Source organism: Engystomops pustulosus, chromosome 10, assembly GCF_040894005.1.
Source record: "Engystomops pustulosus chromosome 10, aEngPut4.maternal, whole genome shotgun sequence".
NCBI classification, from domain to species: Eukaryota; Metazoa; Chordata; class Amphibia; order Anura; family Leptodactylidae; genus Engystomops; species Engystomops pustulosus.
Window position 1 is genome coordinate 74,563,168 of NC_092420.1, and position 27,508 is coordinate 74,590,675.

The window sequence follows — 27,508 nt, forward strand, 5'->3', positions numbered from 1 at the left end:
CAGCATCAAAGAACATCATTGACTATAGAAATCTGAAAAACAGGAATCTGCTGTCCCTTCTATATGCAATAAATTGGGGGAAAAATAACATTCGTGTAGGCAGAAAACAAAGATAACATTTTATTTGGATTGTATGCATAGTTTACAGGAGATTACCTAGCATGGTGGCTCAGTGGTTAGCATTATAGCCTTCCAGTGCTGCCCATCCAGGTGAACATCTGCAAAGAGTTTGTATGTTCTATCTGTGTTTGTGTGGGCTTTTCTCTGTGTCGTCCGGTTTCCTCCCACACTCCAAAACATACTGGTAAGATTATTAGTTTGTTAGCACAGGGGACAGGGACCAATTTGGCAAGTTCTGTGCAGCACTACATAATCTGTGTGCACTATATGAATAAAGGAATTATTATTATTAATATAACGGATCATTCTTCTGCCCAATTAAATGAAGGTGATGGCACAATTTCCCTCTACAAGAAGCTATTAGTTTAAATGGGTTGTCCAGTCACAACATAAGGTTATCCCTTATCCACTGATTATGGTTGATGGGGGTCCCAGTGGTGGCTTGATTGTAGCCCAGTTGTACCCCAAATAAATAAGTGAATGTATGCTGGTGCACCAATCACTGTGGCCGAGTATGGTTCTTGGCTTTCTACCTCTGTGCCATAGAGCTGAATAGAGCAGAGGGCACTTGTGGGACCAGCTGTTCTGTTAAGGTACAACAGTCCCACATTCTTCAGATCCATAGTGGTCCCAACACTAGAATCCCTACTAATGAGCAAGTTATCCCTTATTCTGTGAATTGGACAGAACTTATTTTTTCACTAGAGAGTTGGAAAATTCCTTGAAGGAACAACTATTGCTCCACTCATAGTCACCTAGACATACTGACCTCTCGTGCCTAGTGGACAATGATGTCCTGTGTATCATCACCTCTTTTTAACTTATTTAGGAACTCTATCTCTGAGAGGTACTCCTGTGGGGTGCCCAGTGCTTGCCTCTGGTGACATGTAATGGGGCATAATACTTCTGTGTGCAGCTGTATGAAATCGGAAACACAAAGGTCAAGTAGGGTTCCAGATAAGTCCATGAATGTCCTAAAACAGTTACATACAGCTTGTTATATGTATGAAGCAAAGTTCCATTACTTTACACATCCAGATTTTAGTTGTGCTCATATCTGTCAGCCAACAGCTCTTCCACCTGACTGCCCCATACACATGCACACTAGGCTGAGCCAAGCATGCATGTGCTATAAACGGTGAGAGGGGAGTAAGCCTTAATCAGACAACTCTAGTGGTTTAGTAGTGCAATGGCAGAAATGTAACATGCCCGATCCTTGTTTCTTGAGACATCTGCTTCTTTTCCCTTTTCCCAAGATGTAATGGCCCCCGTAATATACGAAAAAATAATAATTTCTTTTATGCAAACCATCCTCTTATAAAGAAACTGCCTTTACACAATCTATTCTGGAAACATGTTGTCTGCCAGCAGTTTAACAACTGAAGCAGAAGAATCTCAACTCTCATCCGACTGACAGACAAATGCTAAGCTGCGCGCTCATTAATAAGCAAATGGCTAATCCTGTATGCAACTCAGAGCTCATCCATCTTGTCATGAATATACACTTATCATGGAGGTCTTACTTCTGTACATCCACATTACCTATAGACAAGGAGGGCTTTAAACTTCTGGGGATCCATCCCCCCAATGCATAGCTCCACCCTAAATGCAAGAGTAAGAAGTCTATGGCTCCCTGCCCCACCACTGCATTAAGTCGTGTTACAGTTCTGCAAAGATCAATAATCCCTGGAGTCCTTGCAAAGTCAATGTAGGGGGACACAATCCAATGCTTGGGTTCCTTTGTGGGTAAATCTGCCCCTAGGGACTCACACTTTATCTTTATTGAGATTTAGGATAAAGCTCTTGGTACTTACTGCAAAAATATAAAGGGGGTCATTTACTAAGGGCCCGATTCGCGTTTTCCCGACGTGTTACCCGAATATTTCCGATTTGCGCCGCTTGTACATGAATTGCCCCGGTTTTTTGGCGCACGCGATCGGATTGTGGCGCATCGGGGCCGGCATGCGCGCGACAGAAATCGGGGCGACGTATTCGGAAAAACCGCCGCATTTAAAAACCGAAATGTGTCGCTTGGGGAGCGCTCACCTTCACCTTCTATGGGATGGTGCATTCCGGGGCGTTAAGATTATTTTCGGCGCTGCAGCGCCACCTGGTGGACGGCGGAGGTACTACCATCTTAAATCCCAGCCGGACCCGAATCCTGTGCAGAGAACGCGCCGCTGGATCGCGAATGGGCCGGGTAAGTAAATGTGCCCCAAAGTCTTATTTGTGCACTTTGTGGGGTTTTGCATGATTTATAGGGGGTCATTTATTAAGGGCCCGATTCGCGTTTTCCCGACGTGTTACCCGAATATTTCCGTTTTGCGCCGCTTGTACTTAAATTGCCCCGGGATTTTGGCGCACGCGATCGGATTGTGGCGCATCGGCGCTGGCATGCGCGCGACGGAAATCGGGGGGCGTGGCCGAACGAAAACCCGACGTATTCGGAAAAACCGCCGCATTTAAAAACCGAAAATGTGTCGCATAAGGACCGCTTACCTTCACCTGGTCCAGCTCGGTGCATTCCGGCGCGATGAGTTTACTTTCAGCGCAGCAGCGCCACCTGGTGGACGGCGGAAGAACTACCTTATTAAATCCCGGCCGGACCCGAATCCAGAGCGGAGAAGCCGCCGCTGGAACGCGAATGGACCGGGTAAGTAAATTTGCCCCATAGTGTGTATATGTGTCGTATATTTTAAATACACTTGAGAAAGAGCGTCTTTTTGGTAGAAGCTACATAAGAAAACTCATGAAAATTTGTAAGAGGATTTGGGATATTCTTGTTTGCACATCGGCATTGTTCTCTTTCTTGTGATGTTCTTGAAGATTTTCTGCAGTGACCAAGAGATCCACAATACTTTATACTTTATTTCTTGCCTTTGGGCACATGCTCACTACATGTGGCGTCCTTAGAACGGACAGCATGTGGCTGCGCTAAATACAGTACTTTTCAATGAATCAGTACCCACTGGTTTTATTTTACGAGTTTTAGATGCCGGACTGCAGCAAAGCGTCAATGTCCATTTTTCATGGTGATTTTTGCAACATTTGTGTCTTATGAGTCTCTCTATGTCACTCTCTGTGCAAAGTCACCTTTTTCCATCAGATTTCAAATAGTCACACTTATGTGTCACAAAAGGGTCAGTGCAAAATGCAATGGCGTTTAAAGGACGTCTACCACCAGGATGAAGGATTGTAAACCAAGCACGTTGACATTCTGGTGTGTGCCCCCTCTGCCAGGATCTGCTCTCCTTTTAGCTTCTTATGCCCTGGTTTTTCCCCAAAAAAAAGCTTTTTAATCATGATGCAAATGAGCCTGAGAAGCTCAAAGCCCCATAGGTGTTATTGGAGCCTGGAGCCCCTCAGGGTTATTTGCATAATTTTTAAAGCCTTTTTTCTTAAAAACAAGGGCATAAGAAACTTAAAGAACATCAGATCCAAGTGTGCTTGGTTACAATCTTTCATCCTTTCTTTCACTGACCCATAGGGGCGTATTTATCAGGACAGAGGCCGTGAAATAATCCCAAATGCTAGCTTATTGCTAGCCTTGTCCCCACTGCGTCGCACTCACCGGCAAATTTTCACATGTGAAAAGTCGCCGGGCCTGGCGTAGAATAAACGCTTCGTGGCAGACTGCCCAATACATCAGAGGCAGGAGCCTCTTGATGTATCCTGCTGCGAAAATGCCGTCATACGATGGTGCACAAATGCCGGTGTATGATAAATATCCCCCATAGTCTTGAATAGGGTGTTTTTCATATGCGTCTCTGTCAAAAAGAGCATGATGCGATTTTCACGAAAGAAGTGCGAATGTGCACTAAAAACACCCCACAAGTTTGAGGAAATTTATTGGGAACCTGTCAGGCAAAATAACCCCCTAAACAGCAGCCTGTGTGTATGAGATACTCCTATATGTGAGGTATAATGGTGTAATGGCTCCTCCATGTGCTTCCTGGTACTGGCGCCCCCTGCAGCCTGTGTGTATGAGATACTCCTATACACATGACTGACAGCCTGTATAATGATGTGAGGTATAATGGTGTAATGGCTCCTCCATGTGCTGGCGCCCACTACAGTCTGTGTGTATATAGGAGAGATACAACAGCTCCAGGCAGCCATGTTATAGCAGAACATGTCAGGTACTTGTGTAACTGATGTCTGTGTCTCACACATGTGTATTTGGAGGTAGAGCATGTCAGCAGATAAAGCACAGACACTAGCAATGCTTTACTATACATTACACACAGACATGAGCAGGGGGAGGAGAGGGGAGGGGTAACAGGGGTGACATCACTGCCTCTGACCATGTGACCAGCCTCATTTACATAATAAAGAAAATATGACTTTACAATGATTAATGTATGAATAACTAGATAATGGCTGGGATGGGATCCTTGTGAGCTGCTCCAACAGGTAGTAGTGTTAGAAATAGAGACCTGATGACAGGTGTCCTTTAATGGCTGTAATGGTTCAGTCTCCAGTTTTCCTAATCTTTGGATTTCAATATTGCAGTCTGTGGTGCCATATTCATCTGATGGTGGGTTTGTACACAGCCTCATGCTCACCACCAACACATTTACACGGATATCATGTGCATCTGCTATGTGTGAATATATATTCTAAGGTTGTACATGTAGGTGATATTAGATGTAACTATAGACTGAAGCCCCTGGATCATCAACACATGTACCACATCCTAGAGAACAACCTATACAATTGTTGATAAAATTGTTATTCCTTGCATAATACTATGTATGGAGAAGAATTCTTCTATATTTAACCCCTGCTGCCACTTTCCACAAATCTTGGTGCTGTAGCTGTCATATGATAATCCTGGTGTGGCCTCCTCACAGCATAGCATAGATGTAGTGACATAAAGTAAGACTAGAGTGACAGCTCTGTGCAAATATTTAATGTTCCCTGCACAAGCTCGAAGCCTTCCCCTTCCCCAGCCATCGGCTCTGTAGGTGGTCTCCAGATATTCTGATTACCGGGTTTGTCTAGAGATGATTTTTCCTAATGTCAGAAATCTTATGCATGTATTTATCCACAACACAGGGCACAGCTTGTGCCAGCTAAGCAATAAATCGCATTTCGCACTGAGAATTACATTTTTATTCATTAATATTGTTTAAAAAGTGAGTCCCGGGATTACAAGACGTCTCCTGAACCGCTAGTAATGTCTGCTGAGAAGTCAAGCATTGACAACCGATGAAACCGAGCTCCGAGCTACGTGCCGATTTATTTTTAACTCCCAATTGTTTCTTTTTTTAGCTCCCATTCTTACAGAAGGAAGGGTAATACGATAGATAGTACATGTCTTGTTATTGGCTTTACCTCAACACTTATCCCTGCACATGTCTTCGGGTGGAATAGTTCATTAATTACAAATTCCTCCAGATGGATGGTTTCTGGAGCTGTGGATTGTTGCGAAGGAGCGGGGCTCGGAATTGAGTGAAATATAGATTTTGTAACAACAGACAAGTAAGAATTCCTTCTTGCTACTGTCTAGTTGTAGATTTACATGTATATACATGGATATAAACCCTAGTGCACCGCCAATCAGTGCACCCCTATTAATTGTCTATACTGGGTGGTCCACATTGAGGTACATGGAGCATTCCTTAAGCTGGTGGGACTTAAAGGGGAAGTTTTAAGTTTTATTGTTATTCCTTATCCACTGGATAGGGATAACAATTTGATGAGTGGGGGTCTAACTGTTAGTGCCCCCTTCAATCACAAGAATAGGGGCCCTTTCTCAGTAACGGATACAATGGTTCTGCTGCTCTACTCATTATTAGAGTGTTAAAGAATTACTGAACACCGCACTTGGAGCATTCCCAATCAGGGCCGCCGATAGGGCAGTACAACTGGTACTGCCCTATGGGGCCCGGACTCTAAGACACTAGGGGGGGGGGGGGCCCGGCCGGTGCGGGAGCCGGGGCCAGAAGCTGCGGGTGTCGGCTATATATTATAGCCGACACCCTCCTCTAACACCCGCGATCGGAGATTTCTCCGATCGCGGGTGTTAACCCCTAACACGCCGCGGTCGCGCTGACCGCGGCGTGCTAGGGGCATTTAACAGGATTCGGACCCCCCCGCGGCGCTTACCGGGGGGGTCCCGCTGCTCTGATCGCAGCCCCGGGACTGCCGGTGCCCGGGGCTGCGCGATCTTCTTCTGGGTGCCGGGTCCGTGCCTCCTGGCAGGACCCGGCTGTGACACACTGAGCATGCGCAGCATGCTCAGTGTTTCACATAATACAGTGTAATACATCTGTATTACACTGTATTAGGTGAAGAATAGCTTGAACAAGTGATCAGTGGATCACTTGTTCAAGCTAACCTGTAAAAGTAAAGAAAAAAAAGTTAAAAACACTGAATAAACACAATTTTTAATAAAAATAATTAATTAAATAGAGTTAAAGTCCCCTAAACACAAACATTCCCTATACACATCTAATAAAGTAAAAATACCTGAAAATCACCAAAACCCCCCACATATTTGGTATCACCGCGTCCGTAACAATCTGTACAATAAGTCAGAAACATTATTGGACCCGTACGGTGAACGCCGTAAAAACAAAACCCGAAAAACTCGCCAAAAATATAAATTTTCATAAAATCCCTTTACAAAAATGTTCTAAAAAGTGATCAAAAAAAGTTATGTGCCCCAAAATGGTACCAATTGAAAGAACAACTCAACACGTAAAAAATAAGCCCTAAACTAGCTCTGTCAACCAAAAAATATTAAGGTTAAGTTCCCGAAAAGATGGCGATGCAGAAACAAATAAGATTTCCTCTGTATTAGTTTTTCTCCAGTAAAATTGTAAAAATAAATGAAAAACTATATAAATGAGGTATCACCGTAATCGTAGTGATCTATAGAATGAAAATATTATAGTATTTTTAGTGTATGGTGTACGACCCCCAAAATATACAAAAAAAAGAAACCCCAAATTGACAATTTTCTTTTCCTCCATACATTAAAGAGTTAATAAAATCTCATCGAAAAGCTATAGACCCACTTAAATGAAGTATTTGTAAAGTGCATCTCATGTCGCAAAAAATAAGCCCTTAAATGTCCAAATTGCCAAAAAAATAAAGATTGTATAGCCAATAAAAAGTGACAATGCATAATCTGCTCTGAATGGCGCAGCTCCCCCTCAATGCCCTGGCGTGTGCCCATACAGCAGGTTACCACCACATATGGGGTATTGTTATACGCGGGAGAGATGGGGGATCAAATTTTGAGGAGCGTTTTGGAATTTTATCCACTGAGAATTTGTACATTTTATGAAAAACACATTAATTTAGCCAAATAAAATGTAATTTCGAAATTGCATCCGATTTTGTTTTAACCCCTGTAAACCAATTAAAGGGTTAACAAACTTCATAAAAGTTGTTTTACGTACGTTGAGGGGTGTAGTTTCTATAATGGAGTAATTTATGGGGTTTTACTTTATTTAGGCCTCTCAAAGTGACTTGAAACCTGAGCAGGTCCCTCAATAGCAGGATTTAGCTTTTTTTATGAAAATGTGAAAAATTGCACCTAACGTTCAATAGTATGACTCCTATTGGCAATCTACCAGAAGAGTGTGCCTTGTCGTAGCAACAGGCCTCAAACCCTGTTTGTGAAAGGTCACTGCGGGGGGCAGGAGGCTTGTTCGGTTTTGGGGTGTGTTGGGGCCCAGACACTTTTGCTGTATGGGGCCCCGAATTTCCTGATGGCTGCCCTGTTCCCAATCACTGTGCTCCTCAATTTTCGATAATTCCCATAGCATTGACTTGAGAAACAAGACCCACGCTTGACATTCTCATGATCAGTGAGTTTCCCCCCAAATGATCAAATTGTTATCCCCTAATCCAGTGATGGATCCTTTTGGAGACAGACTGCCCAAACTATAACCAAAATCCACTTATTTTCCCGTGAAGTGCCAACATGGCATTTTAAGCAGTAACTTATTGCTACCTGTTCTTCCACATCTTTCAATTGTATCGGCCCCCCTGAGGCAACAAATACGGTTGAAAGAAGGAGGGCAAATTCAGACTCTCGTTGTAGCTTCTCTCCAGGGTCTCTCTGTAGAGGAAGAATGGTTGGTCCAGCAGGATGACCTCCAAAGATATTGCAGTTCTGTCAACACCTTCTCACTTTTCCCGCAGTTCCTAACAGCCAATGAAGTGTTGCTTTAAAATAGCCCTGAGAGCAGCATCTCTTAAGTTGCCTGGGATTTAGTGGATTAGGTCCTGTTTGGTGAACTCTGTCCTGGGGTGATGGTCTGAGTGCCCACAGAAATGGCCACAGAAAAGGGCCACCACTGCCCTAATCTGTGTATAGAGGATGACAATCAAACCCCTTTAAGCTTCCTGTCAAGTCTTCCCTTGCACTTAGGACTTTTTTCTGCAAAGTTTTACTGTATAGGGTTGGCGCTTTATCATTACAGTCTTATCAAAGCAATAAATGGATGGAAATTGTTATCTTTGTCTCAAAAAGTGGTTAATCTAGCTCTTAAGCCCAAAAGCTCTTGGGTAATACGATAGTGATGGGTTTAAACAAGCTACCCATAGGATTATGTTCCTGTATAAAACTATTTGATAAAATTCATATATTGAATTTCATATCAAAACAACTGAAAAAAATACATTTTTATTATGTTTGCTTAAGATACTCATCCTGTTTTAGTATCACATAAAACCCCAATATGTGGTGTTAAAATAAAACAAAAAGTATAAAAAAATGTATCGACCTTTAAAATATTTTATTTTAAAAACAAGAAAGATATGGAAATCGAAGTATCTGTGTCCTCCGGTTTACTGAGGGATTGTCTGGACAATCTATTTGTTTTTTCAAAGAGGCTCAAATTGGTATAAAAAGCACAATAAATCTTTTATATAACTCATATAACTTCAGGCAAACAGTTGTGTATCTTTGAGACAGAGTACCTCACTCTTATACATTGGCGGATATATATCGGGGCTTCAGCTTTTTGCTAGAACTTGCAATTATTTTCCCCAATCTGCCATCTTCACACCAGGGGGGTGAGGAGGGGCATGAAGGGAGGGGAACAGCTGGCTGGGGGCAGGCGCGGGCAGTGGGGAGTGAGCCGATGCGGGGCGTTCCTGTCTCTGCACCTTCACACCAGGGGGGTAATGAGGGGCATGAAGGGAGGGGAACAGCTGGATGGGGGCCAGTGGGGATTGGGCCAGTGCGGGGCGTTCCTGTCTCTGCACCTGCACACCAGGGGGGTGAGGAGGGTTATGAAGGGAGGGGAACAGCTGGCTGGAGGCAGGCGCGGCCAGTGCGGGGCGTGCCAATCTCTGCACCTGCACACTTCGGCAAGATTATTTCTCCTGCTTGGCGAAGAGATAAACGCTGCACAAGACCTAGCCGAATACATCAAAAGGGCGGCGTATAATAAATGACCCCCATTGGGTGCATATTGTAAAAGTGGGCAGTGTGTTCTATTTAACCTGTTAAAATGTGTGTATTTCATTGTGGTTTTTCACATCTGTGACACGTCCATCGAGTTGTGTATTTAAAATCGGTGACAGGTGGCGCACATTACAATTACTTCATATACAGTAAAAGGGTAACGTTTGTAAAAAAAATCCATATGTTTTTAGTTTATATATTATTTGTTTGTAAATGACATTAAACAGCCCCCCCAAAAATCAATCTGAATTAAAGGGGTTGTACTTTGGGCCTCATTCTCTAATATGAATACAAGCCCAGGGCTATGGATATCTGCTCCCCAGTGCAGGCGGGGAAATAACATCGCTGCATCGCAATTCTGACCCCAAATGTTGTGTACGTCAGTTCTGGGATCTTGTAAGCTGCAGGACTAAAGAGAAACCTACTTATTATATGGAAGAAGAGGCAATGGATGTATTTAATCAGGAATTAGATAGTAAGGGGTCGCCACACAGAAAGTATAATTTAAATATAAGTGCACTCAGTGGATGTGTTCTGCATTGTAACCAATGGATGGCGCTAAAATGAGTATATCGTGACTAATTTTGTTTTCCTCCCCCTGAGCTGAAGCGCTAGTCATGCCTCTTCATTGTGGTAACTATTGGCCTATGTAAAAATAGTCAATTAAAAAAAAAACTTTAGAACTTTTCTATGGGCACCATACAGATGCCAGGTCCTCTCTCACATATTTGGGTGCATACACATAGTTACCTGTAGTGTACAGTGGTTCTACATCAGTGGTTCTCAACCTTTCTAATGCTGTGACCCCGCAATACAGTTCCTCATGTTGCGGTGACCCCAAACCATGCGATTTGCAGTAAAACGGAATAAAATTGCGGCTCCGATGGCTTTAGGCGACCCCCGGTTTTGGTTGTTCGACCTGGGGTCATGACCCATAGGTTGAGAACCGCTGTTCTACATAAACCAAATACAAAGTAAAGAAATGCAAAGTGACGTAATATATTTAATAGTTTAGTAGTATACAGCCCCCAAGTAACTAATATAGAGCGGCCCAGTGACTGGGAGGTAGTATACACAATATACCTAACTCCACCTATAAGGAGCTTTAGGTAAAACATCAAATACCTGTAATATTAACACAGAGGTAAAAACTCTAATAACTATGATAAATAAATGACATGAGGCTTCCTGTTGGGCAGAAAAGGTCACAGCTATTTATTAAAGTATTTTTAACAATTATCCATAACAATTAAACGCCACTGCTGGATCTTTTCTCTCTGGTGTAAAACCGCGGCTGCCCGAAGCGATTTGCTCAGCCGGACTCTTTACCAGCGCTGCCACTTCCGGGCAGATCTCCAAGCGTCCATCAAATCTCCACAATCTCCACCAATTCTCCTTCTTTAGCCTCCAGCTGTGACTTCACTTTTTACTAGAAAACAGAAATATCAAAAACACAAAACAAGGGAGGGAGGGCGGGACTGCTGAACGATGGGGTGGGGCAAGAGGGAGAGCCTCACCCCACACTCAGCTTTATAAAACCGCCGGGGGGAGGGCAGCACAGGGGGAGGAGGACAACAAGGAGCACAAAAATCACCTCCTTAAAGTGCAATTGCCGCAGACCATGGCTTGTACTTAACCCTTGACACCCCCAGTCATAGGGCACCCTCCCTATACAGTCGTGGGTATACATCCCCCAGTAACTAATATACATCCCCCAGTAACTAATATACAGCCCCCAGTAACTAATACACAGTCACCTTCTGTTGTGTCCCAAATTTTGTAATGTCCCTATTTGTAGCTCCTTCACCTCTTCTTTCCATTTTGCAGTCAATTACTAATCATTCCTGTCCCTAATCTGTCCCTGTATCTCCTGATTCCCTGTCTAGTCCCTCAGCTACAGGACGGCTCCTAAAGCTAGAGCCTCCTGCACCTCGTACCTCTCCTAATCTCCTGACACTCTCCCTAGCGCTGTCCCTATCGCTTACTTATTTTAAAAACTTTCTCCCAATCTCCTGTATCTCATCACTTATTATTCCCATCTTCCTAATATACAGCCCCCAGTGACAAATACATATACAGCCCCCAGTAACTAACATACAGCCCCCAGTAACTAATATACAGCCCCCATAACTGATATACAGCCCCCTGTAATTCATATACAAACCCCCAGTAATAAACATACAATCCCTGTGTACAATATATCAGTCCAAACGTAACTAATATAAAGCCCCCCCAACTAATATACAAATAGTAAGTAGATCTACAGCCCCTGTAACACATACACAGCCCCCCGTTAACTACTATACAGCCCCCCGTCACTAATTTACAGCCCCCTAGTAACTAGTATATAGCCCAAAAAAATTAATATACAGCCCTCAGCCCCCCAGTCACTAATATACAGCCCTTAGTAACTCGTATATAAACCCTCAGTAACTAGTAAAAAAAACCCCAGTAACTAATATACAACCCCCAGTGTACAATATATCAGCCCCCCAGTAACTAGTATACAACTTACGGTTACTAATATACAATCCCTCAGTGTTGAATATACAGACCCCCAGTAAATAATATAGAACACCCCAGTATACAATATATCAGCCCCTCCGTGACTTATTGATATGCAGCCCCCAGTAACTAGTATACAGCCAGCAATGTATAATATACCTGCCCTTCAGTAACTTATATTAAAACCCCCAGAAACTAATACAACCCCCATTAATACATCTACAGTCGCCAGCAAATAGTATTCAGCCATCAGTAATTAATATACAACCTCCCAGTGTACAATATAGCAGCCAGTAACTAATTTACAACCCTTGGTGACTAATGAATATACAGCCCCCCGTAACTAAAACTCCAGTAATCACTAAACAGACCACAAGTAACTATTATTCAGTTCCCTGTAACTAGTATACAGACCCCCAGTAATTAATATACAGCCCCCAGTAACTTGTATAGAGCCCCTATAACTAATATACAACCCACAGTGTACAATACATAAGCCCCCCAGTGACTATTAAATATACAGTCCCCAGTGTACAATATATATTTGCCCCTCAGTAACTTATATTAAAACAACCACAAACTAATACAACCCCCCATAAAGAAATATACAGCCCCCCAGTAACTCACATATAGCCCCCAGTAACTAATATAAAACCCCCAGTATCTAGTATAAAGCCCAAATGTAACTAATATGCAGCCCCCTAACTAGTATACAAACTAGTAAGTAGATCTATAGCCCCTGTAACACATGCACAGCCCCCCGTCACTAATATATAGCCCCCAGTAACTAGTATGTAGCCCAAAGAAATTAATATACAGCCATCAGTGTACAATATATCAGTCCTCCAGTAAGTAATATACAGTCCCACGGTGACTAATAAATATACCCCCCTCCCACTAACTAATATACAGCCCCCCAGTAACTAGTATACACACCAATAAGTAGATCTATAGCCCCTGTAACACATACACAGCCCCCTGTTAACTACTACACAGCCCCTTGTCACTAATATATAGCCCCACTGTCACTAATATACAGCCCCAGTAACTAGTATATAGCCCAAATAAATAAATATACAGCCCTTAGTGTACAATATATCAGCCCCCCAGTGACTAATAAATATACCCCCCAGTAACTAGTATACAACTTACCATTACTAAGATACAACCCCTCAAGGTTCAATATATAAGCCCCCAGTAACTGATATACAGCCCCCAAAAAATACTATACAACTCCCAGTGACTAACAAATATATAGCCCTCTAGTAACTAATATACAGCCACCTTCTGTTGTGTCCCAAATTTTGTGATGTCCCTATTTGTAGCTCCTTCACCTTTTCTTTCCATTTTGCAGCCAATTACTAATCATTCCTGTCCCTAATCTGTCCCTGTATCTCCTGATTCCCTGTCTAGTCCCTCAGCTACAGGACTGCTCCTAAAGGTAGAGCCTCCTGCACCTCGTACCTCTCCTAATCTCCTGACACTCTCCCTAGCGCTGTCCCCATCAGTTACTTATTTTAAAAACATGTCTCCCAATCTCCTGTATCTCATCACTTATTATTCCCATCTTCCTAATACACAACCCCCAGTGACAAATACATATACAGCCCCCCAGAAACTAATATACAGCCTCCCAGTAACTAATATACAGCCCCCATAACTGATATACAGCCCCCCAGTAACTAATATACAGCCCCCCAGTAACTAATATACAGCCCCCCAGTAACTAATATACAGCCCCCATAACTGATATACAGCCACCCCAGTAACTAATATACAGCCCCCCAGTGACAAATATACAGCCCCCAGTAACTAATATACAGCCCCCCCAGTAACTAATATACAGCCCCCCAGTAACTAATATACAGCCCCCCAGTAACTAATATACAGCCCCCCAGTAACTAATATACAGCCCCCATAACTGATATACAGCCCCCCCAGTAACTAATATACAGCCCCCCAGTGACAAATATACAGCCCCCAGTAACTAATATACAGCCCCCCCAGTAACTAATATACAGCCCCCCAGTAACTAATATACAACCCCCAGTGACAAATAAATTTACAGCCCCCAGTAACCAATATACAGCCCCCCAGTAGCTGCTATACAGCCCCATAACTAATATACAGCCCCCAGTAACTAATATACAGCCTTCCAGTGTACAATAAATCAGTCCCCAAGTAACTAACATAGAACCCCAAGTATCTAGTATACAGCCGCCAATCAAATAATATACAGCCCCCTTAACTAGTTTACAATCCCCCAGCAACTAGTATACAATCATCCAGTAACTAATATACAGCCTCCCATAACTATAATACAACCACTCAGTGTACAATACCCACCAGTGACTTATAAATTTACAGCCCCCAGTGTACAATATAACGGCCCTCCAGTAACTAGTACACAACCCACCGTAACTAATACACAACCCCCCCAGTGTACAGTATACAGCTGCCCAGTAAAGAATATACAACCCCCTAGTGTACAATACATTAGCCACCAGTAACTGATATACAGCCCCCCGTAACAAATATACAGCCCCCCATAACAAATATACAGCCCCCCAGTAAGTAATATACAACCCCTAGTGACTAATAAATTTACACCCCCCAGTAACTGCTATACAGCCCCACAGTAACTAGTATATAGCCCAGAGAAATTAATATACAGCCCTCAATGTACAATATATTGGCCCCCCAGTAAGTAATATACAGCCCCCAGTAACTAGTATACAGTTTTCAAGTAGCTGATATACGGCCCCCAATGTAAAATATATCTTCCTCCCAGTAACTAATATACAACCCCCAGTAACTAGTATAGTTTCCAAGGAACTAATATACAGGTGAATAACTAATATACATCCCCCAGTGACTAATTAATATACCCCCCCCCCAGTAACTTATATAAAGCTCTCAGTAACAAATATACAGTCCCCAAGAACCTAAAATACAGCCCCCAGTAATTAATATACAAACCCCCAGTAACTAGTATACAGCCCCCCAGTAATTAATATACAACCCCCTGTGTACAATATACACTCCCCAATAACTATAATATACAATTCCCCACTGTACAATATATCAGAATCAGTATAAAAAAACAGCCCCCCAGTAACTGATATACAACCCCCCAGTGTCCCTGTATCTCTTGATTCCCTGTCTAGTCCCTCAGCTACAGGACTGCTCCTAAAGATAGAGCCTCCTGCACCTCGTACCTCCCTAATCTGCTAAAATACAACCATCCAGTGTACAATAGCCCCCCCCCCGTGACTTATAAATTTACAGCCCCCCCAGTAACTAATACCCCGCCCCCAGTGTACAATATATTGGCCCTCCAGTAACTAATATGTAACCCCCCAGTAACTGATTTACAACCCCCCAGTATCTAGTTTAAATATCCAGAGTACAGCCCCCCCTAACTAGTATACAAGCAAGTAAGTAGATCTATAGCCCCCCTACAGCATATATACAGTCCCCCAATAACTAATATACAACCTTTTGTAACTAGTATACAGGCGCATAACTAACAAAAAATCCCCCAGTAACTAATAAACAGCCCTCAGTAACAAACATTCACCCCCAAGAAACTAATATACAGCCCCAAGTAATTAGTATACAAACCCCCAGTAACTAGTATACAGCCCCCCAGTAATTTAATATACAACCCCCCCCGTGTACAATATACAGCCCCCCAGTAACTAGGAAATAACCTACCGTAACTAATATATAACCCCCACTGTACAATATATCAGCATCAGTATCAAATATACAGCCCCCCAGTAACTGATATACAACCCCCTAGTGTGAAATATATCAGCCACCCAGCAACTAGTATACAACTTACCGTTACTTATATACAATCCCTCAGTGTTGAATATACAGACCCCCAGTAAATAATATAGAACACCCCAGTGTACAATATATCAGCCCCTCCGTGACTTATTGATATGCAGCCCACAGTAACTAGTATACAGCCATCAATGTATAATATATCAGTCCTCCAGTGACTAGTATACAGCCCCATAACTAATATATAGCCCTGTAACTAATATACAACCCCCAGTGTACAATATACTAGCCCCCCAGTGACTATTAAATATATACAGCCCCCAGTAACAAATATACAGCCGCAAGTGTACAATATATCCGTCCTTAAGTAACTAGTACACAACCCAGCATAATAAATATACAACACTGTACAATACATAAGCCCCCAGTAATTTATATTCAACCCCCAGTGACTAATAAAAATACAGCCCCCAGTAACTAAAAACTCCAGTAATCAGTAAACAGCCCACAAGTAACTAATATACAGCTCCCTGTAACTAGTATACAAACCCCCAGTAATAAGTATACAGACCCCAGTGTACAATATATCAGCCCCCAGTAACTAGTATACAGCCCCATAACTAATATATAGCCCCCGTAACTAATATACAACCCCCAGTGTACAATATATCAGCCCCCCAGTGACTATTAAATATGTACAGTCCCCAGTGTACAATATATTAGCCCCCCATTAACTAGTATACAGCCCCCAGTGTACAATATATATCAACTAGTATACAGCTATCAGTAATTAATATACAACCCCCATTGTACAAAATAGCAGCCAGTAACTAATTTACAACCCTAAGTGACTTATAAATATAAATCCCCCAGCAACTAATGTACAGCCCCCATAACTTAAATACAGCCACCGTAACCAATATACAACCCCCAGTGACTTATAAGTATACATCCCCCAAGTAACTCATAGACAGCACCCAGTAACAAATATACAACCCCCAGTATCTCATATAAAGCCCAAACGTAACTAATATACAACCCCCATAACTAGTATACACACCAGTAAGTAGATATATAGCCCCTGTAACAACTATACAGCCCCCCATTAACTACTATACAGCCCCCTGTCACTAATAAATATCCCCCCAGTAACTAGTATATAGCCCAAAGAAATTAATATACAACCCTCAATGTACATTGTATCAGCCCCCCAGTAACTAATATACAGCCCCTAGTAACTAAAATACAGCACCATGTAACTAATAAATATCCCCCCCAGTAACTAGTATATAGCCCAAAGAAATTAATATAAAACCCTCAATGTACATTATATCAGCCCCCCAGTAACAAATATACTGCCCCCAGTAACAAATATACAGCCCTTAGTAACTAAAATACAGCCCCATGTAACTAGTGTATAAACCCACAGTAACTAGTAAAAAGTACCTAATATACAACACCCCCCCAGTAACTGATATACAGCCCCCAGTAACTAGTATACAATTTACTGTTACTAATATACAACCCCCCAGGGTTCAATATATAAGCCCCCAGTAACAAGAAGGCAGCCCTAATTGTAGAATATAACCGTCCCCCTGTAACTAGAATACAACCCCCCAGTGTACAATATATAAGCCTCTAGTAACTAATATACAGCCCCGAGTAACAGCCCCCAGTAATTTATATACATCCCCCAGTAACTGATATACAGCCCCCAGTAATTTATATACATCCCCCAGTAACTGATATACAGCCCCCAGTAACTAATACACAGTCGCCTTCTGTAGAGTCCATATTTGTAGCTGCTTCCCCTCTTCTTTCTATTACTAATCATTCCTGTCCCTAATCTGTCCCTGTATCTCCTGATTCCCTGTCTAGTCCCTCAGCTACAGGACTGCTCCTAAAGGTAGAGCCTCCTGCACCTCGTACCTCTCCTAATCTCCTGACACTCTCCCTAGCGCTGTCCCTATCGCTTACTTATTTTAAAAACTTTCTCCCAATCTCCTGTATCTCATCACTTATTATTCCCATCTTCCTAATATACAACCCCCAATGACAAATACATATACAGCCCCCAGTAACTAATATACAGCCCCCAGTAACTAATATACAGCCCACAGTAACTAATATACAGCCCCCAAGTAACTAAAATACAGCTCCCAGTGTACAATAAATCAGTCCACAAGTAACTAATATACATCAACAAGTATTTAGTATACAGCCGCGAAGTACATAATATACAACCCCCGCAACTAGTATACAATTCCAAGAAATTTATATACAGCCCTCAGTGTATAATATGTTAGCCCCCCCCCCATGACTTATAAATTTAAAGCCCCTCCAGATACTAGTACACAACCCAGTGTAACTAATATACAATCCCCCAGTGACTAATAAATATACAGCCCCCAGTAACTAATATAAAAATCCCCCAGAAACTAATACACAGCCCCCAGTAACTTGTGTACAATATACAGCCCCCCAGTAACTAAAATACAACCCACGGTTCCTAATATACAACCCACAAATTTACAATATATCCGCCCCCCATAACTAATATACAACCCTAAGTGACTAATACATATACAACCCCCAGTAACTGCTATACAGCCCCCCGTCACTAATATACAGTCCCCCAGTAACTAGTATATAGCCCAAAGAAATTAATATACAGCCCTCAGTGTAAAATACATCAGCCCCCCAAAAGTATTATACAGTCCCCCAGTGACTAATATACAGTACGAAGTGACCAAAAATATACAGCCTTCTGAATCTATTATACAGCCCCTGTAACTAGCAAAAAGTCCCCAGTAATTAATATACAAACCTCCAGTGTACAATAAACAGCCCCCCAGTAACTAATATACAGCCCTCAGTGTACAATATATAGGTCCGAAAGTACCTAATATACAACCCCAAGTATCTAGTATACAGCAGCCGAGTACATAATATACAGCCCTCCATAACTAGTATACAATTCCCAGAAATCAATATACAGCCCTCAGTGTGCAATATGTCGGCCCCCAATAACTAATACCTCTTGTAATTAGGACACAATCCGCCAGTAATCAATATACAGTCTCCAAAAACTATAATACAACCACCCAGTGTACAATCTATCAGCCTCCCCCCATGACTTATACATTTAAAGCCCCTCCAGTTACTAGTACACGACCCACTGTAACTAATATACAACCCCCCAGTGACTAATAAATATACAGCCCCCCAGTAACTAATATACAGCCCTCAGTGTACAATATATAGGTCCGAAAGTACCTGATATACAACCCCAAGTATCTAGTATACAGCAGCCGAGTACATAATATACAGCCCTCCATAACTAGTATACAATTCCCAGAAATCAATATACAGCCCTCAGTGTGCAATATGTCGGCCCCCAATAACTAATACCTCTTGTAATTAGGACACAATCCGCCAGTAATCAATATACAGTCTCCAAAAACTATAATACAACCACCCAGTGTACAATCTATCAGCCTCCCCCCATGACTTATACATTTAAAGCCCCTCCAGTTACTAGTACACGACCCACTGTAACTAATATACAACCCCCCAGTGACTAATAAATATACAGCCCCCCCAGTAACAAATATACAGCCCTCAGTAACTAATATAAAAATCCTCCAGCAACTAATACACAGTCCCCAGTAACTAGTATACAGCCATTTGAAATCAATATACCGGTACTACCCCCCAGTGTACAAAATACAGCCCCCCAGTAAATAAAATGCAACCCAAGGTTCCAAATATACAACCCACAAATTTACAATATATCAGCCCCCCGTAAGTAATATAAGACCCTTAGTGACTAATAAATATACAGCCCCCAGTAACTAATATACAGCCCAAAATAATTAATAAACAGCCCTCAGTCTAAAAAACATAAGCCCCCCAGTAAGTAATATACAGCAGCCCCTGTAACTAGCAAAAAGCCCCCCAGTAATTAATATACAAACCTCCAGTGTACAATATACAGCCCCCAGTAACTAATATATCAGCCCCCAATAACTGATATACAGCCCCCAGTAACAACTGATATACAGCCCCCATAACTACATATACACCCTCAGTGACCATTAAATATATACCCCCCCCAAAGGAACTGATATACCGCCCCCAGTAAATAATATACAGTCCCAGTAACTAATATACAGTCACCTTCGGTAGCGCACCAAATTTTGTAATGTCCCTATTTGTAGCTCCTTCCCCTCTTCTTTCCATTTTGCAGTCAATTACTAATCATTCCTGTCCCTAATCTGTCCCTGTATCTCCTGATTCCCTGTCTAGTCCCTCAGCTACAGGACTGCTCCTAAAGGTAGAGCGTCCTGCACCTCGTACCTCTCCTAATCTCCTGACACTCTCCCTAGCGCTGTCCCTATCAGTTACTAATGTTAAAAACATGTCTCCCAATCTCCTGTATCTCATCACTTATTCCCATCTTCCTAATATACAACCCCCAGTGACAAATACATATACAGCCCCCCAGTAACTAATATACAGCCCCCTAGTCAATTACTAAACATTCCTGTCCCTAATCTGTCCCTGTATCTCTCGGTTCCCTGTCTAGTCCCTCAGCTACAGGACTGCTCCAGCCCCCCCCCCCCATGACTTATAAATTTAAAGCCCCTCCAGTTACTAGTACACGACCCACCATAACTAATATACAATCCCCCAGTGACTAATAAGTATACACCCCACCAGTAAATAAAATACAAGCCACGTTTCCTAATATACAACCCACAAATTTACAATATACAGCCCCCATAACTAATATACAGCCCTGTCATTAATAAACAGGGCCCCAGTAACTAATATACAGCCCCCCAGTAACTAATATACAGCCCCCCAGTAACTAATATACAACCCCCAGTAACTAATATACAGCCGCCAAGCAAATAATATACAGCCCCCTTAACTAGTATACAATTCCCCAGTAACTAAAATACAGCCCCCCGTATCTATAATACAACCATCCAGTGTACAATATCTGTGACTTATAAATTTACAGCCCCCCAGTAACTAATATAAAACCCCCAGTGTACAATATATCGGCCCTCCAGTAATAGTACACAGCCCACCGTAACTAATAGTGTATACAACTGATAAACAACTGATAATACTGTATACAACTGATATACAGCCCCCAGTAACTAATATACAGCCGCCTTCTATAGAGCCCCAAATTTTGTAATGTCCCTATTTGTAGCTCCAGCGCTCATTTCTCCAGCGGGAGCACCGGCTTTTCCTCCTTTCCACCTGCGCTCCAGCGGTCATAGCTCCCACTATAGAGCTACAGAGTGTTAGTCCACCTTCAGGGCTAACACTGAACCATCACAGGACAAAGCTGCAGCTTCCAGGATTGGACACAGCTACACCCCAGCCTGCCCCTGCATCCAGGCTGGTGACCTAACTCCTGAGGTTCCTCTCCACAATCACTCCAGTATTGCATTTGTACAGAATCGTTTGGCGTGTTGTTACCGTTGGTTGAATAAAGGACTGTAAGTTACTTTTATGCACAACATTGCCTCCGTCTGGTCCCTGCTACAGCTGCATCACCATCAAGGGCGCCCCATCTATCCACCAGGGACACATACTACAGACTCTAAGGCAGTGGTGGCGAACCTATGGCACGCGTGCCAGAGAGGGCACGCCGAGCCCTCTCTGTGGGCACGCGGACCATCTCCCCTGCTGTCTATATATAAATCATTAGAACTCCCGGCAGGCAGGAAAAGCTGCCGATCGCCGAGAGCTCCAGTGATCTCTTTCACTGAAGGCTGCGCCTGACCTGCTCTGTGCTCATTAGTGCTGCCTAGAGACACAGCAGCAGGTCAGTGCCCGCCCTTCCACTCCCTCCCCCTCCCCCTTCAGCCCGGGAACAGGAGGAGAGTGAGAGGGAACTGCCAGAGCACGCAGCAGCCGGAGGGCATGAGCTGCTCTGTGTGCATTACACAGGCAGAAGGCTGGCAGCTTTGGGACACTGAACAACTGTAGGTGCTTATTGTTTAGTGTCCCAAACTGCCCTGTATGACACATGTCTGTGGCCACAGATATACTGCCTCTGGTCCAGTTCTCCTGTCACTGTGCCATGCTGCCAGTGACCCCGGGGTGCACTACACTGCCCTCACTGACAGCATGGCACAGGTGCCCAGAGCTCCAGACCAAGGGCAGTATATATATGTATATATGTATGTGTGTGTGGCCACAGACATGTGTCATTTGTGGTGATTTGATGCCTGATTGCATGTAGATTTGCTGTTCAGTGCACCCACCCTCCACCCTACAACATACACATTACCCTACACACCCCCTCCCGAATTCAAAAATCCTTCATGTTGTCACTGGATGGGGGTAGTGCTCCTCACTGGATGGGGGTAGTGATCCCTCGCTGGGTGGGGGTAGAGATCCCTCACTGGATGGGGGTAGTGCCCCTCACTGGATGGGGGTAGTGATCCTCACTGGATGGGGGTAGTGATCCTCACTGGATGGGGGTAGTGCTCCTCACTGGATGGGGGTAGTGATCCCTCGCTGGGTGGGGGTAGAGATCCCTCACTGGATGGGGGTAGTGATCCCTCGCTGGGTGGGGGTAGAGATCCCTCACTGGATGGGGGTAGTGCCCCTCACTGGATGGGGGTAGTGATCCTCACTGGATGGGGGTAGTGATCCTCACTGGATGGGGGTAGTGCTCCTCACTGGATGGGGGTAGTGATCCCTCGCTGGGTGGGGGTAGAGATCCCTCACTGGATGGGGGTAGTGATCCATCGCTGGGTGGGGGTAGAGATCCCTCACTGGATGGGGGTAGTGCCCCTCACTGGATGGTGGTAGTGATCCTCACTGGATGGGGGTAGTGATCCTCACTGGATGGGGGTAGTGTTCTCCTCTGTATTTGCTCATGCTTTGTGATATAAATAGTGATGTTGGACTTTCTTTAGTGGTCTGTTTATTATCAGTATGGTGGTATTTATCTTGTTGTACTGGTAATGGTCATCATGTAGCAGTATTATATGTCCCTTATAGAGTGGTATGGTGTGATTTTAGGCTAAATAGACGTGTTGGCACTTTGCGATGATTACATGGACTTTGGTTTGGAGTTTGGGCACTCGGTCTCTAAAAGGTTCGCCATCACTGCTCTAAGGGCTGCCCCAGGGAGAACCAGTACATCAACCTCTCCCTTTATATCATTTCTTGCACACACCACCTGCTGGAGACCTGCCAGGCTGTAGCACAGCCCTCCGGTCCCCATACCAAGCACCGTGACACTAGCATGCCTAGGCCGCAACCGCCAGCCACTCCTGTATTCTGGGCCCCGGCTGCCTCCAGGCCCCAAGAGAAGGTTAGGCCCTGGTGGGGTATGTTGCATAAATATACATCCCCCCAGTAACTAATATACAGCCCCCAGTAACTAATATACAGCTCCCCAGTAACTAGTATACAGCCCCATAACTAATATATAGCCCCCGTAACTAATATACAACCCTCAGTGTACAATATATTAGCCCCACAGTGACTATTAAATATGTACAGTCCCAAGTGTACAATATATTAGCCCCCCATTAACGAGTATACAGCCCCCAGTGTACAATATATATCTGCCCCTCAGAAACAAATACAGTCCCCTATTAAAAACCTCCCATTGTACAAAATAGCAGCCAGTAACTAATTTACAATCCTAAGTGACTTATAAATATAAATCCCCCCCAGCAACTAATATACAGCCCCCATAACTTAAATACAGCCACCGTAACCAATATACAACCCCCAGTGACTTATAAGTATACATCCCTCAAGTAACTCATAGACAGCACCCAGTAACAAATATACAACCCCCAGTATCTCATATAAAGCCCAAACGTAACTAATATACAACCCCCATAACTAGTATACACACCAGTAAGTAGATCTATAGCCCCTGTAACAAATAAGACCCCAGTAACTAGAAGGCAGCCCTAATTGTAGAATATAACCGTCCTCCAGTAACTAGAATACAACCCACCGAATCTAATATACAACCCCCCAGTGTACAATATATAAGCCTCTGGTAACTAATATACAGCTCCCAGTAACTGATATACTGCCCCCCATAATAAATATACAACCCCCAGTGACTTATAAATATATAGCCCTCCAGTAACTGATATACAGCCCCCAGTAACTTATATACATCCCCCAGTAACTAATATACAGCCCCCAGTAACTATTATACAGCCCCCAGTAACTAATATACAGCCCCCCAGTAGCTGATATACAGCCCCCAAGTAACTTATATACAGCCCCCAGTAACTAATATACAGCACCCAGTAACTAATATACAGCCCCCAAGTAACTAATATACAGCCCCCAGTAACTGATGTACAGCCCCAAGTAACAGCCCCTAGTAATTTATATACATCCCCCAGTAACTGATATACTACCCCAGTAACTAATATACAGCCCCCAGTAACTAATATACAGCCCCCAGTGACTAATATACAGCCCCCAGTAACTAATACACAGTCACCTTCTGTAGCGCCCCAAATTTTGTAGCGTCCCTATTTGTGCCTCCTTCCCCTCTTCTTCCCCTTTTCTTTCTATTACTAATCATTCCAGTCCCTAATCTGTCCCTGTATCTCTTGATTCCCTGTCTAGTCCCTCACCTACAGGACTGCTCCTAAAGGTAAAGCCTCCTGCACCTCGTACCTCTCCTAATCTCCTGACACTCTCCCTAGCGCTGTCCCTAATTACTAATGTTAAAAACATGTCTCCCAATCTCCTGTATCTCATCACTTATTATTCCCATCTTCCTAATATACAACCCCCAATGACAAATACATATACAGCCCCCCAGTAACTAATATACAGCCCCCCAGTAACTAATATACAGCCCCCCAGTAACTAATAGACAGCCCCCCAGTAACTAATAAACAGCCCCCCAGTAACTAATAAACAGCCCCCCAGTAACTAATATACAGCCCCCCAGTAACTAATAAACAGCCCCCCAGTAACTAATATACAGCCCCCCAGTAACTAATATACAGCCCCCCAGTAACTAATAGACAGCCCCCCAGTAACTAATAAACAGCCCCCCAGTAACTAATAAACAGCCCCCCAGTAACTAATATACAGCCCCCCAGTAACTAATATACAGCCCCCCAGTAACTAATAGACAGCCCCCCAGTAACTAATAAACAGCCCCCCAGTAACTAATAAACAGCCCCCCAGTAACTAATATACAGCCCCCCAGTAACTAATAAACAGCCCCCCAGTAACTAATATACAGCTCCCCCGGTAACTAATATACAGCCCCCCAGTAACTAATATACAGCCCCCCAGTAACTAATATACAGCCCCCAGTGTACAATAAATCAGTCCACAAGTAACTAATATACATCAACAAGTATTTAGTATACAGCCGCGAAGTACATAATATACAGCCCCCGCAACTAGTATACAATTCCAAGAAATTTATACACAGCCCTCATTGTATAATATGTTAGCCCCCCATGACTTAAATGACTACATTTAAAGCCCCTCCAGGTACTAGTACACAACCCACTGTAACTAATATACAATCCCCAGTGACTAATAAATATACAGCCCCCTAGTAACTAATATAAAAATCCCCCAGAAACTAATACACAGCCCCCAGTAACTTGTGTACAATATACAGCCCCCCAGTAACTAAAATACAACCCACGGTTCATAATATACAACCCACAAATTTACAATATATCTGCCCCCCGTAACTAATATACAGCCCCCCAGTAACTAGTATATAGCCCAAAGAAATTAATATACAGCCCTCAGTGTAAAATACATTAGCCCCCCAAAAGTATTATACAGTCCCCCAGTGACTAATATACAGTCCGTAGTGACCAAAAAATATACAGCCCCCTGAAGCTAATATACAGCCCCTGTAACTAGTAAAAATCCCCCCAGTAATTAATATACAAACCTCCAGTGTACAATATACAGCCCCCAAGTAACTAATATACAGCCCTCAATGACCAATACATATATAATCCCCCAAGTAACTGATATACAGCCCCCCAGTAACTAATATACAGCCCCCCAGTAACTAATATACAGCCCCCAGTAACTAATATATCAGCCCCCAATAACTGATTTACAGCCACCAGTAACAACTGATATACATCCGCCATAACTACATATACACCCTCAGTGACCATTAAATATATACCCCCCCAAAGCAACTGATATACCGCCCCCAGTAACTAATATACAGCCCCCAGTAAATAATATACAGTCCCAGTAACTAATATACAGTCACCTTCTGTAGCGCCCAAATTTTGTAGAGACCCTATTTGTAGCTCCTTCACCTCTTCTTTCCATTTTGCAGTCAATTACTAAACATCTCTCGGTTCCCTGTCTAGTCCCTCAGCTACAGGACTGCTCCAGCCCCCCCCCATGACTTATAAATTTAAAGCCCCTCCAGTTACTAGTACACGACCCACCATAACTAATATACAATCCCCCAGTGACTAATAAGTATACACCCCACCAGTAAATAAAATACAACCCACGTTTCCTAATATACAACCCACAAATTTACAGTATACAGCCCCCATAACTAATATACAGCCCTGTCATTAATAAACAGGGCCCCAGTAACTAATATACAGCCCCCCAGTAACTAATATACAGCCCCCCAGTAACTAATATACAACCCCCAGTAACTAATATACAGCCCCCAGTAACTAATATACAGCCCTCAGGGTACAATATATCAGTCCCCAAGTAACTAATATACAACCCCAAGTATCTAGTATACAGCCGCCAAGCAAATAATATACAGCCCCCTTAACTAGATTACAATTCCCCAGTAACTAAAATACAGCCCCCATAACTATAATACAACCATCCAGTGTACAATAGTCCCCCTGTGACTTATAAATTTACAGCCCCCCAGTAACTAATATACAACCCCCAGTGTGCAATATATCGGCCCACCAGTAATAGTACACAACTCACCGTAACTAATAGTGTATACAACTGATAAACAACTGATAATACTGTATACAACTGATGTACAGCCCCCAGTAACTAATATACAGCCGCCTTCTGTAGAGCCCCAAATTTTGTAATGTCCCTATTTGTAGCTCCAGCGCTCATTTCTCCAGCGGGAACACCGGCTTTTCCTCCTTTCCACCTGCGCTCCAGCGGTCATAGCATCTCATCTCCACTTCTACTTATACCTTGCAATCCGTGCCTGACGAAGGTCTGATTTTACAAGACCGAAATGTTGCAAAATAATATTTTTGTTGGATTGCTATACAGTTTATTCTGGACCAAATAAATTCTCAATTTTTGACCAATAAGGAGTCCCAAGTTATATTTTCCCTATTTGTAGCTCCTTCCCCTCTTCTTTCCATTTTGTAGTCTATTACTAATCATTCCGGTCCCTAATCTGTCCCTGTATCTCTTGTATCTCCCTGTCTAGTCCCTCAGCTACAGGACTGCTCCTAAAGGTAGAGCCTCCTGCACCTCGTACCTCTCCTAATCTCCTGACACTCTCCCTAGCGCTGTCCCTATTGCTTACTTATTTAAAAAACATGTCTCCCAATCTCCTGTATCTCATCACTTATTATTCCCATCTTCCTAATATACAACCCCTAGTGACAAATAAATGCAACGTCCCTGCCAATG

General features: G+C 43.2%; 1 protein-coding gene and 1 long non-coding RNA gene across 5 annotated transcripts in view; one reads left to right on the forward strand and one right to left on the reverse strand.

Annotated features, from left to right (window-relative positions):
• CACNA1E (calcium voltage-gated channel subunit alpha1 E) overlaps positions 1–27,508 on the forward strand; it is a 499,672-nt gene that overhangs the window by 36,751 nt on the left and 435,413 nt on the right. The gene's annotated exons all lie outside the window — the stretch shown is intronic.
• Positions 10,742–27,508, reverse strand: part of LOC140103908 (uncharacterized) — a 52,170-nt gene continuing 35,403 nt past the window's right edge. The window contains exon 5 of the long non-coding RNA XR_011850204.1: positions 10,742–10,979. This is a non-coding gene — a long non-coding RNA (uncharacterized lncRNA). The remainder of the gene's footprint in view (positions 10,980–27,508) is intronic.